The sequence below is a fragment of the Schistocerca cancellata genome, chromosome 12 (genome assembly GCF_023864275.1).
Source record: "Schistocerca cancellata isolate TAMUIC-IGC-003103 chromosome 12, iqSchCanc2.1, whole genome shotgun sequence".
Taxonomy (NCBI): Eukaryota; Metazoa; Arthropoda; class Insecta; order Orthoptera; family Acrididae; genus Schistocerca; species Schistocerca cancellata.
In genome coordinates, this window is record NC_064637.1 from 134,835,326 (window position 1) to 134,848,462 (window position 13,137).

The 13,137-nt window shown below is 44.0% G+C and overlaps 1 protein-coding gene across 1 annotated transcript in view; it reads right to left on the reverse strand.

Annotated features, from left to right (window-relative positions):
• Nucleotides 1–13,137, reverse strand: part of LOC126109783 (peroxidase-like) — a 266,678-nt gene that overhangs the window by 197,361 nt on the left and 56,180 nt on the right. Inside the window, exon 2 of the mRNA XM_049914842.1 lies at nt 12,926–12,989. The gene's annotated coding sequence lies outside the window, so the exon portion shown is untranslated. The remainder of the gene's footprint in view (nt 1–12,925; nt 12,990–13,137) is intronic.

The following is a 13,137-nucleotide window of genomic DNA, read 5'->3' on the forward strand; positions in this document are numbered from 1 at the left end:
AACTACTGAAGGCACTAACTACTGATAGGCATAGTTAGCAAATCAAAGATTTTGATAGAGAACAAACAATGTATTTACCTTACGAATGTTCAAAAGTCATAATATATATATCAGTTCATGACATCCAGTCTAACAAATTTACTCTTTCTGATGGACACACGTCCAGATCATCCGCCTTCAAAACTCCGCCATCTCTCTCCCCACATCCACCACTGCTGGCGGCTCACCTCCAACTGCGCAACGCTACGCGCTGTTAACAGCCAACTGCCCAACACTACAATAGCAAATTCCAACAATGCAAACCAACCACAGATTGCACACAGCACAGTCAGTGATTTTCATATAGAGCGCTACATGGCGTTACCAACATAAAAACCTAAACAGCCTACTTACAGATTTTGACTTTTCATTACTTGATGGGTGAATAATCCGAACATAATAATACCAACATAATTGGGAGTTTTTCGTCTTCAGTTACAAATTACATGCATTAATATGCAAAATATTTAACACATTAACTCATTTACAGTCATACGTTTGAAGCTGTTTTATACACGGGAGCTCGATTCGTTAACGAGCTGACTGTGGCTTGGGGGTTACTCTTACATTCTAAACGTCCCTAGTATTGTCAATGTAGTGCTAGTTTAGCAAGGTATTCACCAGCCTCGCCGACGTTTAGCCGGCCGCTGTGGCCGAGCGGTTCTAGGCCCATCAGTCCAGAACCGCGCTGCTGCTACGGTCGGTGGTTCGAATCCTGCCCGGGGCATAGATGTGTGTGATGTCCTTAGTTTAGATAGGTTAAAGTAGTTCTAAATTCTAGGGGACTGATGACCTCAGATGTTAAGTCCCATAGTGCTCAGAGCCATTTGAACCACTTTTCGGGTGCGAGGGCTTGCATTGTCATGGTCAAGGAGACATTCGTTTGAATTTTTGTGGTGACTAACACGTTGAAGTCGCTTCTTCATTTTCTGAGGGTAGAATAATAACTTGAGTTGAGCGTTGCACTATGAGGAAGGACGTCAGATAGAAGAACCTCTTTGGAGGAGAGGTGGTGTCTCGCCTCTCGATGGACTGCAGTTTTTTTTCCGGTTCGAAGTGATGAACCCATTTTTCATAGCCAGTGACGATGTTCGACAAAAAAATTGTCACAATCAGCCTCGTAACGCGCAAGCAATCCCGCATTGTTGACCCTCATTATGGTCTTCCATTACGGGTACACTGAGTATCCCATCTGGTGGACGAGTGTTTCAGCACTACCAACACAGACGTCCAGTTGAGCAGCGAAGTGTTTGACTGCGATCCATCGATCACGTCAAATCAGAGTGTCCACACGTTCCAACATATCGGAGTCAGAGCTGTGTGTAGCCGGCCGACACGCGGGGCATTAGGCAGGCTTAAGCGACCGTCTTGCGGTGATGCCAGACGCCTCGCCCAAAGACTCACTCTGCTCTTGTTCACTGCCAGGTGTCCGTAGATATTCTGCAACCGTTTATGAATACTGAAACGTCTCTGTGAAGTCGTTTCATAAGGCAACTTATTCACTTTACTACCTGATTTTAGCTCAGTTCATGAACTCTTCCAGAAAGACTGAACACTCAGATAAGGCCTATTGTAAGTAGGCTGTTTAGATTTTTATGGTGGTAACACCACGTAGTGCTCTGTACGAAAATCACTGGCTGTGCTGTGTGCAGTCTGTGACTGGTTGGCATTGTAATATTCGCTATTGTAGTGTTGGGCAGTTGGATGTGAACAGCGCATAGCGTTGCGCAGTTGGAGGTGAGCCGCCAGCAGTGGTGGATGTGGGGAGAGAGATGGCAGAATTTTAAGAGCGGACGATCTGGACGTGTGTCCGCCAGAAAGAGTAAATTTGTAATACTGGATATCATGAACTGATATATATATATATATGATGACTTTGGAACATTATTAAGGTAAATACATTGTTTGTTCTCTATCAAAATCTTTGATTTGCTAACTAGGCCTATCAGTAGTTAGTGCCTTCAGTAGTTAGAATCTTTCATTCAGCTGGCAGTATTGGCGCTCCCTGTATCGCAGTAGTTCGAATAACGAAGATTTTTTTGAGGTAAGTGATTCATGAAAGGTATAGGTTATTGTTAGTCAGGGCCAATCATTTGTAGGGATTATTGAAAGTCAGACTGCGTTGCGCTAAAAATATTGTGTGTCAGTTTATTGATGATCAGAATAAGGAAAGAGAGAAATGTCTGAGCACGTTCAGTTTTGCTCAGCTGTTTGAAAATCAAATAACGTAGAGGTTTATCAGCACAGTAATTCATAAATTTTTCTAAGGGGACGTTTCAGTCAACCCAACCGGCTGCTACGGTCGCAGGTTCGAATCCTGCCTCGGGCATGGATGTGTGTGATGTCCTTACGTTAGTTAGGTTTAAGTAGTTCTAAGTCTAGGGGACTCATGACCTCAGGTGTTAATTCCCATAGTGCTTAGTGCCAATTTTTTTCGACGTTTATACCGACGGTGTCACGTTTTCGTGTCAGAAACCGCGGTCGCAGCCTCAGCCTTAATCGGATCGCGAATCACCTAACGAGCTTTCGCCGTACTCTCCAGCGCCCAAACCGGCCGACCAGCTACCGCCAGTCGGCTCCTGTCATTAAAAAGCGAAAACCACTTTCCAGCTGCCGGATATCTCCGAAATCGCGGCCCGCAGGCGAACCCTATATGGCGGCGGTAGCGCTGGATGGACCGCACACGAACGACGTAAGAAACCCGAAATACACCACAAAGGAGCTTTGCGATATGCCGACGCGCGTTATCACGGAACAGCACGGGACATGCCGCGCCGTTCCACAATAATGGCATTAGTGAGACATATTGCTTCATGCACGTTTTTCATTTTCCGATCGATTTCTACCGGTGTTAATCCTTTGGCAGGGAAGAAAATAATGTCAGGACTTTGGTCCTGTTTGGTAATAACATCGGCATTGCTCGCGTTTCCGCATTTACCGCACGCACATTGCAAAGACACGAATGCCATACTAATCCCTTACCTAAATGTCGGTGCTTATACAGGATGGTCCATTGATCGTGACCGGGCCAAATACCTCACAAAATAAGCCTCAAACGAAAAAACTACAAAGAACGAAAATTGTATAGTTTGAAGGGGGAAACCAGATGGCACTATGGTTGGCCCGCTAGATGGCGCTGCCATAGGTCAAACGGATATCAACTGCGTTTTTTAAAAATAGGAACCCCCATTTTTATTACATATTCGTGTAGAACGTAAAGAAATATCAATGTTTTGATTGGACCACTTTTTTCGCTTCGTGATAGATGGCGCTGTAATAGTCACAAACGTATGGCTCACAATTTTAGACGAACAGTTGCTAGCAGGTAGGTTTTTTAAATTAAAATACAGAACGTTTGAACATTTCATTTCGGCTGTTCCAATGTGATACATGTACCTTAGTGAACTTGTCATTTCTGAGAACGCATGTTGTTGCAGCGTGATTACCTGTAAATACCACATTAATGCAATAAATGCTCAAAATGATGTCCATCAACGTCAATGCATTTGGCAATACGTGTAACGACATTCCTCTCAACAGCGAGTAGTTCGCCTTCCGTAATGTTCGCACATCCATTGGCAATGCGCTGACGCGTGTTGTCAGGCGTTGTCGGTGGATCACGATAGCAAATATCCTTCAACTTTCCCCACAGAGAGAATCCGGGGACGTCAGATCCGGTGAACGTGCGGGCCACGGTATGGTGCTTCGACGACCAATCCACCTGTCATGAAATACGCTATTCAATACCGCTTCAACCGCACGCGAGCTATGTGCCGGACATCCATCATGTTGGAAGTACATCGCCATTCTGTCAGTAGAAGATTACGTAGGAAATCAGCATAAATTGCGCCACTTAGATTGCCATCGATAAAATGGGGGCCAATTATCCTTCCTCCCATAATGCTGCACCATACATTAACCCGTCAAGGTCGCTGATGTTCCACCTGTCGTAGCCATCGTCGATTTTCCGTTGCCCAATAGTGCATATTATGCCGGTTTACTTTACCGCTATTGGTGAATGACGCTTCGTCGCTAAATAGAACGCGTGCAAAAAATCTGTCATCGTCCCATAATTTCTCTTGTGCCCAGTGGCAGAACTGTACACGACGTTCAAAGTCGTCGCCATGCAATTCCTGTTGCACAGAAATATGATACGGGTGCAATCGATGTTGATGTAGCATGTTCAACACCGACGTTTTTGAGATCCCGATTCTCGCGCAGTTCGTCTGTTACTGATGTGCGGATAAGCCGCGACAGCAGCTAAAACACCTACTTGGGCATCATCATTTGTTGCAGGTCGTGGTTGACGTTTCACATGTGGCTGAACACTTCCTGTTTCCTTAAATAACGTAAGTCTCCGGCGAACGGTCCGGACACTTGGATGATGTCGTCCAGGATACCGAGCAGTATACATAGCACACACCCGTTGAGCATTTTGATCACAATAGCCATACATCAACACGATATCGAGCTTTACCGCATTTGGGTAACGGTCCATTTTAACAGGGGTAATGTATCACGAAGCAAATACCGTCCGCACTGGCGGAATGTTACGTGATACCAGGTACTTATACGTTTGTGACTATTAAAGCGCCATCTATCACAAAGCGAAAAAAGCGGTCCAACTAAAACATTCATATTTCTTTACGTACTACACGAATATGTAATAAAAAAATGAGGTTCCTATTTGAAAAACGCAGTTGATATCCGTTTGACCTATGGCAGCGCCATCTAGCGGGCCAAACATAGCGCCATCTGGTTTCCCCCTTGAAGCTAGATGACTTTCGTTCTTTGTAGTTTTCGCGTCTGGTGCTTATTTCGTGAGATACGAGGGCGGTTCAGAAAGTAACCTCCGTTCGGTCACAGTGCGGGTTGTGGGGGGAGTAGCGACGCCATCTGTGCGTTCACGCACTCAACAGGTCAGTCGGCATCAAGCCGTGGTCGAGTGAACGTCGTACCTGCGCTAGTTTAGTTTTTGTGGCAGTTTGAAATGTGTGCTGCAATAGAAAACCCCGCCAAATGTGAAGTGCGTGCTGCCATAAGGTTTTTTACAGCCAAAGGATATTCTGCAGCAGCTATTCATCGTGAGCTTTGTGCCGTGTACGGACCAAGAGTTATGAGTGAAGGAGTTGTCCGTGAATGGGTACGTTTATTTAAAAGTGGACGAGAAAACGTTCATGATGAAGAGAGGAGTGGTAGACCATCACTGGTGACTGACGAACTCGTTCAGACAGTTGATGCAAAAGTTCGTGAAAATCGACGTTTCTCAATGTCGGAGTTGTCTACTGGTTTTCCACAGATTTCTAAGACTCTCTTGTACGAGATAGTGACAGCAAGATTGGGTTACCGTAAGTTCTGTGCACGATGGGTGCCCAAAATTCTTACCGACCACCACAAAACTCAAAGAATGGCTTCTGCATTAGACTTTCTGTCACGTTATGAGGACGAAGGAGAACCATTGTTAAACAGAATCGTGACCGGTGACGAAACCTGGATTAAGTACGTGAACCCTGAGACAAAAGAACAATCAAAGATGTGGGCACATTCAAATTCGCCTACCAAACCAAGAAAAGCCTCGCAAGATTTTTCTGCCAGAAAACTGATGGCAACGGTGTTTTGGGATGCCAAAGGGGTGTTGTTGGTTGAATTCATGGAACGTGGTACGACCATTAATCAAGACGTGTACTGTGAAACAATAAAAAAGTTACGACGGGCTATACAGAACAAACGCCGTGGTATGCTGACTTCCGGTATCGTTTTTTTTTGCACGATAACGCCCGTCCTCACTCTGCTCGCAGAACAACGGCCCTTCTTGAGTCCTTCAAGTGGGACGTTATCAACCATCCACCTTACAGCCCAGACCTGGCGCCAAGTGATTATCACCTCTTCATGCATTTGAAGAAATGGCTCGGGTCACAGCGGTTAGATGACGACGAAGAGCTCAAAGATGCGGTCACAGGCTGGCTCCAGGCACAAGCGTGTGATTTTTATGCAGAAGGAATTTCAAAGCTTGTGAAGAGATACGATAAGTGCCTCAATCGCTATGGAGACTATGTAGAAAAATAGTGCAAAGATGTAGTTGTAAGATGTATATATTAAAATATTTTTATTTAACTTGGTGTATTTTTTAAAATCAACCGGAGGTTACTTTCTGAACGGCCCTCGTATTTGGCCCGATCAGTATCAATGGACCACACTGTATAACCGAATCCGAATCACGCTGCGTTGCGTAATCGCTGCAGCAACGCCCTGAACGGAAGCTTTTTGATTGGCCCTATATATTTTCCTTCGCTCATTACACTAATGGGACGTAGGAAATTTTGGTACGAGGCACCCTCCATCACGCACTTTGGTATGTATATACAGACGTAGAGCGATGCTGGCTGGCTCTCGGTAGGCCAGCGGGGATATCATTAGTCCACTCATGCCTACCCTTCCATCAGGCGCGGCCCCAATACCTTACCTTTTTTGTCTGCTTTGTCCGAAGACGCAATTACAGATTTGCGTAAACCTTAGCCTGCGGCGTCGCCTTTCCACATCGACCGTTTTTTGCCTGTTCTCGCAGCCAGAACTCCCCGTCGAGTGGCCCCCTCGTAACACAGCTCAATAAGGACAAGCTGTGGTCAGTGGGAGCGGCAATGCGTTGCCAAACAGATCTCGCGCCGGTGGTCTGGAAATATCCGCGGGAAAAAGTTGTGGCCCCCTTGCTGCAAGGGGAACACCCGCCGACTCATCAACGCCTGCCCACATCTCAGGGGCCGTCTGACGGAGGCCGTCAGCGACCAGTTAGAATTATTTTTTTACTTTGGGTCATTAGTCATATGACTGGTTGGATGCGGCACGCCACTGTTTTCTCTCGCGTGCCTCTTCACCTTGTACCCGTAGTCCCGAATTACTTGTTGCGTATATATCCGAATCTCCATCTACCGCTGCACTTTTTGCCTTCTAGGTTCCTTCAACATCTACACAAACCCAAAGAAAACAAGAGCAAATAAATGTGAGAATTATCGCACAATTACCGTAATGGCTCATACGTGCAAGTTCCTGATAAAAATAATATATGGAAGAATGGAAAATCTTTAAGATGGCGGTTAGTTTGGGTTTCGGAAAGATAAGGCCGAAAACAGAGGCAGTTCTGACGTCGCGATTGATAATAGAAAAAAAAAAAGGTTAGAGAAAAACTAAGACACTTCCGCGGGATTGGTAGACGTGTAGAAAAAAAAAACACTGGACGATGTAAAAAGGAGCAAGTTACTTGAAATCCTAAGAAAAAAATGAGAAAACTACGGGGAAAAGCAGGTAATGAGTAATATTTATCTCAACCAAGGGGGAAGAATAGGAATGGAGGATGAAGTGCAAAGTTCTCGGGTTAAGATGATTGTAACACATGGATATGGTCTTTATCCCCTATTGTTCAGTACACTAGGTGTTTCTGTAACAGCGTGGGCCGGCCGGTGCGGCCGAGCAGTTCTAGGCGCTTCAGTCTGGAACCGCGCGACCGCTACGGTCGCAGGTTCGAATCCTGCCTCGGGCATGGATGTGTGTGATGTCCGTAGGTTAGTTACGTTTAAGTAGTTCTAAGTCCTAGGGTACTGATGACCTCAGATGTTAAGTCCCATAGTGCTCAGAGCCATTTGAACCATTTCTTTTGCTACAGTGCACGTCTATTTTTCTGAAGATCAATGGCGATTTATTTTGCACTGTGAAAGAGTGTAGTCGTGAAAAGGGCGCTTTCATAGTTGCAGAAACGGTAAAACAACTGATACAGATTTATAATTGACGTTCTTCACCCACATTTCGACAAGGACACTCTCTCTCTCTATCTCTCTCTCTCTCTCTCTCTCTCTCTCTCTCTCTCTCTATATATATATATATATATATATATATATATATATATATATATATATATATATAGTGGAATGTACCAACTCACATTACGTATCAATCGGAACAAGTGCCACGAATCTTGTAAGCAGTTCACACCAGTACAACCAGTTGACACGTCTGCATAGTTTCAAAAGGCGGTATGTGCCATTGTGTTGAGAGAGAATATAACTGCTTCCCAAGAATCACGTACTGATGCTTGGAAAAGGCATAATATACGCCTGCTCTGACACAAAAATAGTTCAAATGGTTCGAAGCACTATGGGACTTAACACCTGAGGTCATCAGTCTCCAAGACTTAGAACGACTTAAACCTAACTAATATAAGGACATCACACACTTCCATGCCCGAGGCAGGATTCGAACCTGCGACCGTGGCAGCAGCGCGGTTTCGGACTGAAGCGCCTAGAACCGCACGGCCACAGTGGCCGGCTACCCTGACACACAGTGAAAGGTTTTATAGAATGCAGCTTTCTTGCTTCAACTTCTGTACTAATACAGGTTGCGGCAGCGTTCTTAGTGGGATATTAAAAACACACCATCAGGCAGTAACTGTAATTTATTTATTAGCTCTTATGTCAATTAATAAAGGTATGCCAGTTACTAATGTGTAAGTCATTGTTCATTGAGTGGATTACTTTTTAGACCGAGCGGGGTGGCGCAGTGGTTAGACACTGGACTCGCATTCGGGAGGACGACGGTTCAATCCCGCGTCCGGCCATCCTGATTTAGGTCTTCCGTGATTTCCCTAAATCACTCCAGGCAAACGCCGGGATGGTTCCTCTGAAAGGGCACGGCCGACTTCCTTCCCAATCCTTCCCTAATCCGATGAGACCGATGACCACGCTGTCTGGTCTCCTTCCCCAAACCAACCAACCAACGATTACTTTTTGAATATGATTCCTGTCAAATGATGCCGCCTCTGCACAACACATTCGTCTAGGCGGCGTTGGAAGCTTTCCATAACTCGGCGCAACGCGTTCCCTGGGACATTGCCGACGGCAGTTCTGATGCGATCCTTCAACTCAGGAGTGGTAGCCAGAATTTGCATCGATTTCTTGCGACAGACGTTCCCCGGCAGGTTAATTTCCCGTTTTGGAGACATTTCCTGGCCGTCTCGCTCACCTGACCTTTCATGTGTAGACTTTTTCCTTTGGGGATACCTGAAGCAAGAAGTGTTCCGAATACGTTGCGCCACCATTCCTGAGTTGAAGGATCGCATCAGAACTGCCGTCGGCAATGTCCCAGGGAACACGTTGCGCCGAGTTATGGAAAGCTTCCAAGGCCGCCTAGATGAATGTGTTTTGCAGACGGGGCATCATTTGACAGGGATCGTATTCAAAAAGTAATCCACTCAATCGACAGCGACTTACACATTATTGAATGGCAAACTTTTAACTATTAATTGACATAAGAGGTAATAAATAAATTACAGTTACTGCCTTATGGTGTGTTTTTAATACCCTATATAACGATATGTTTACGTAATGTGTATACATAAACATACAGTTATAAATGTCCCCGTTCGTAGTCGCTAATTATAACAATATGTTACTTTCGTGCTGTAACATATAGCTATAATCAGCGGTGGAAACATATTTGCGAACGCCGACCGTGTGCGGCTGTTTCTTGTTGGATCGTCTGATCAGTCGGAAGTTGCATTGCAGAGGAGAGTAAATGCCTATTCAAAATATAATTATTTTGGATAGCTCAACATGAATTTCCAAAGGGACCGTAGTTTATCATGCATTTACCAGTAGAATATGGCGCGGAGAAAATATTTCGCCGCATGCAACTTCCGTCCGAACTCGACGAAAGAATTCGTGACTGTGAACTCTCTATTTGGCAGAAACATATAGAAAATTAAATAATTTCATGAAGAAGTGAGACATAGATTCTATAGTAAATGAATAGTCCATACACCAGTTCCATTTAACTCTGAATTTATGGCAATTAAGAGACGAACTTACACTGCAATGAAGGATTTAACATGGATGCCGTTTTGACTCGCACTTCTCTTAATGAAAACAATTCCTTTGACGTTTTCACATACACGTCGCACAATAAATCTACTGCTAGGCACTTTCAGTATTACACATTTACTTTACACTAGAACAATATTAATTTTAACAATAATAATACGGCGGCAAGACATGCGCGTCCGACACAAGTTACAGGAGACAAGAGAAGAATGAGTAACTGTTCATCGAGAATATCTCGTACAACAACAAAAAAATGTGTAAAAGTGTTCTTCTTCTGTCCGTTTTTCGCGCCGCGGTTTTCAAAGTCAATAACTCACTGCATCTCTGACGGCGCTTCGACAATAAACAAGTTACGTCACAGGTCGTTCACCTTTTACATTCTCGCAACATTATTTGCTAGCTGTAGCTGTTGCCGAGCGACTGCTCGATTAGTGAATGATTTAAAATGATAAGGCAATCACATAATGTTACACCTACTAAGAACGCTGCCGCACCCTGTATAAGGCACTCATGCACGTGTGTACGGGATGAGTTTGTCTCTGACAGACGAGGCAATAAAAAAGGCCCTTTGCCTTTTAACTGAGTCTACGAGGAACTTGTTAGCTATCTGGAGTAGTAACTGCACAAGTCAGAACAAGAATAGAATGCTAGTATTTATTCTAGTGCATATTGTGCCTCTTGACCTGTTTCCTCTCATGTGACTGTGACTTTGGTAGTTTAGAGAACCGCAAGAGAATCTCAAAGGCATACGTGTCTGAGATTCATGTGATGTCATCACATCAGCAAAACTTTCCGTGTCCTTTCAAGCGCTTAAAATCGAAGCCCATAATTTCCATAACATTCAAGAGACAGTTAATAAACTGCTTTTCCTGAAGCACGTTGTGATCACTAACCGTTTAGTACTAAGGGTTGAAGCTGGAATCCCTGGAGTATTATGTACCAAGAGAATTTCAGTGGACACGAGCCATCGTGGAAAGTGCACTACATGTAGCTTACAAAGCCTGTTCCAGACATCAGGGGCATACAGATCTAGACAAGTGTCGAGGTTTTTTTTTTTTTTTTTTTGGTCATCAGTCTACTGACTGGTTTGATGCGGCCCGCCACGAATTCCTTTCCTGTGCTGCTAACCTCTTCATCTCAGAGTAGCACTTGCAACCTACGTCCTCAATTATTTGCTTGACGTATTCCAATCTCTGTCTTCCTCTACAGCTTTTGCCCTCTATAGCTCCCTCTAGTACCATGGAAGTCATTCCCTCATGTCTTAGCAGATGTCCTGTCATCCTGTCCCTTCTCCTTCTCAGTGTTTTCCACATATTCCTTTTCTCTCTGATTCTGCGTAGAACCTCCTCATTCCTTACCTTATCAGTCCACCTAATTTTCAACAATCGTCTACAGCACCACATCTCAAATGCTTCGATTCTCTTCTGTTCCGGTTTTCCCACAGTCCATGTTTCACTACCATACAATGCTGTACTCCAGACGTACATCCTCAGAAATTTCTTCCTCAAATTAAGGCCGGTATTTGATATTAGTAGACTTCTCTTGGCCAGAAATGCCTTTTTTGCCATAGCGAGTCTGCTTTTGATGTACTCCTTGCTCCGTCCGTCATTGGTTATTTTACTGCCTAGGTAGCAGAATTCCTTAACTTCATTGACTTCGTGACCATCAATCCTGATGTTAAGTTCTCCGATTTACTCTCAAACCATACTGCGTACTCATTAGACTGTTCATTCCGTTCAGCAGATCATTTAATTCTTCTTCACTTTCACTCAGGATAGCACTGTCATCAGCGAATCGTATCATTGATATCCTTTCACCTTGTATTTTAATTCCACTCCTGAACCTTTCTTTTATTTCCATCATTGCTTCCTCGATGTACAGATTGAAGAGTAGGGGCGAAAGGCTACAGCCTTGTCTTACACCCTTCTTAATACGAGCACTTCGTTCTTGATCGTCCACTCTTATTATTCCCTCTTGGCTGTTGTACATATTGTATATGACCCGTCTCTCACTATAGCTTACCCCTATTTTTTTCAGAATCTCGAACAGCTTGCACCATTTTATATTGTCGAACGCTTTTTCCAGGTCGACAAATCCTATGAAAGTGTCTTGATTTTTCTTTAGCCTTGCTTCCATTATTAGCCGTAACGTCAGAATTGCCTCTCTCGTTCTTTTACTTTTTCTAAAGCCAAACTGATCGTCACCTAGCGCATTCTCTATTTTCTTTTCCATTCTTCTGTATATTATTCTTGTAAGCAGCTTCGATGCATGAGCTGTTAAGCTGATTGTGCGATAATTCTCGCACTTGTCAGCTCGAGGTTAGCGACAGGATAACACAAGGAAAGAAGGAGGACTTACTGGATGTGATAGACTTTTTGCCAGATAAAAACCACCAAGAGTTTTATCGTAAACTTTGAACGTAACTCGGTGTACCGGTTTTCAGTACAAAATGTCATGAGGCCTAGTTTTTGTAACAAAAAATGAAAGGCGTGTTATAACTGAGGACTTCACATTACTTTAAAGAACATGGTTGCAAGAGGTAATCTATGACACTTAGCAACTTTCACAAAATTTATTTTTAATATTGTCATAATGGATGCTAGCTGCTGGTTTATATGATTTCCTTGGAACAGCTACATGTTGACGATATAGAGTCAGCTACGTGCAACATGCATACAATAACTAATTAAACAGTTTTTCTCTGATAACTCGATTTCTTGTTTCGGCACACAGGCCCCGTGATAATGCAAGGCTTCAATTACAAAGAACTGTTTCCTTTGCGGGTGAGATTAAGTGCCGGTGGAAACTATGAAAATCCGAATGCAATGTTCAGCGATGCAAGAACAGTCTTTATGTTCTAAACAAGCATTAAAAGGTGACGCTATAATTTTCAGTGAAGCGGTCGAATTCGCACCGCCACAAACCGCTGAATAGAGCGTATTGGAGCGCATGATTGCGAGTGAAATCAAGAATGCTCGAAGAAAATCGCAAAAAATGGCAAAACAATATCCGTGACTCACCTCGGTGAACTAGATATTGTAGTCTGCGCTGCCAGCCACCAGCGAAACGAAGGCAAGTTCACGCCTGCGAACAACAAAATACAATATATTTTGACGCAGTGTTTTTGCCGTGTGAGACACGGTAATACAGACAAAGAATGATCAAAACAACATTTCCTGAATGGCGATTAGATAGAAACTTTCTGTTGGGTGCCTAGAAGCCAATGGCAGTT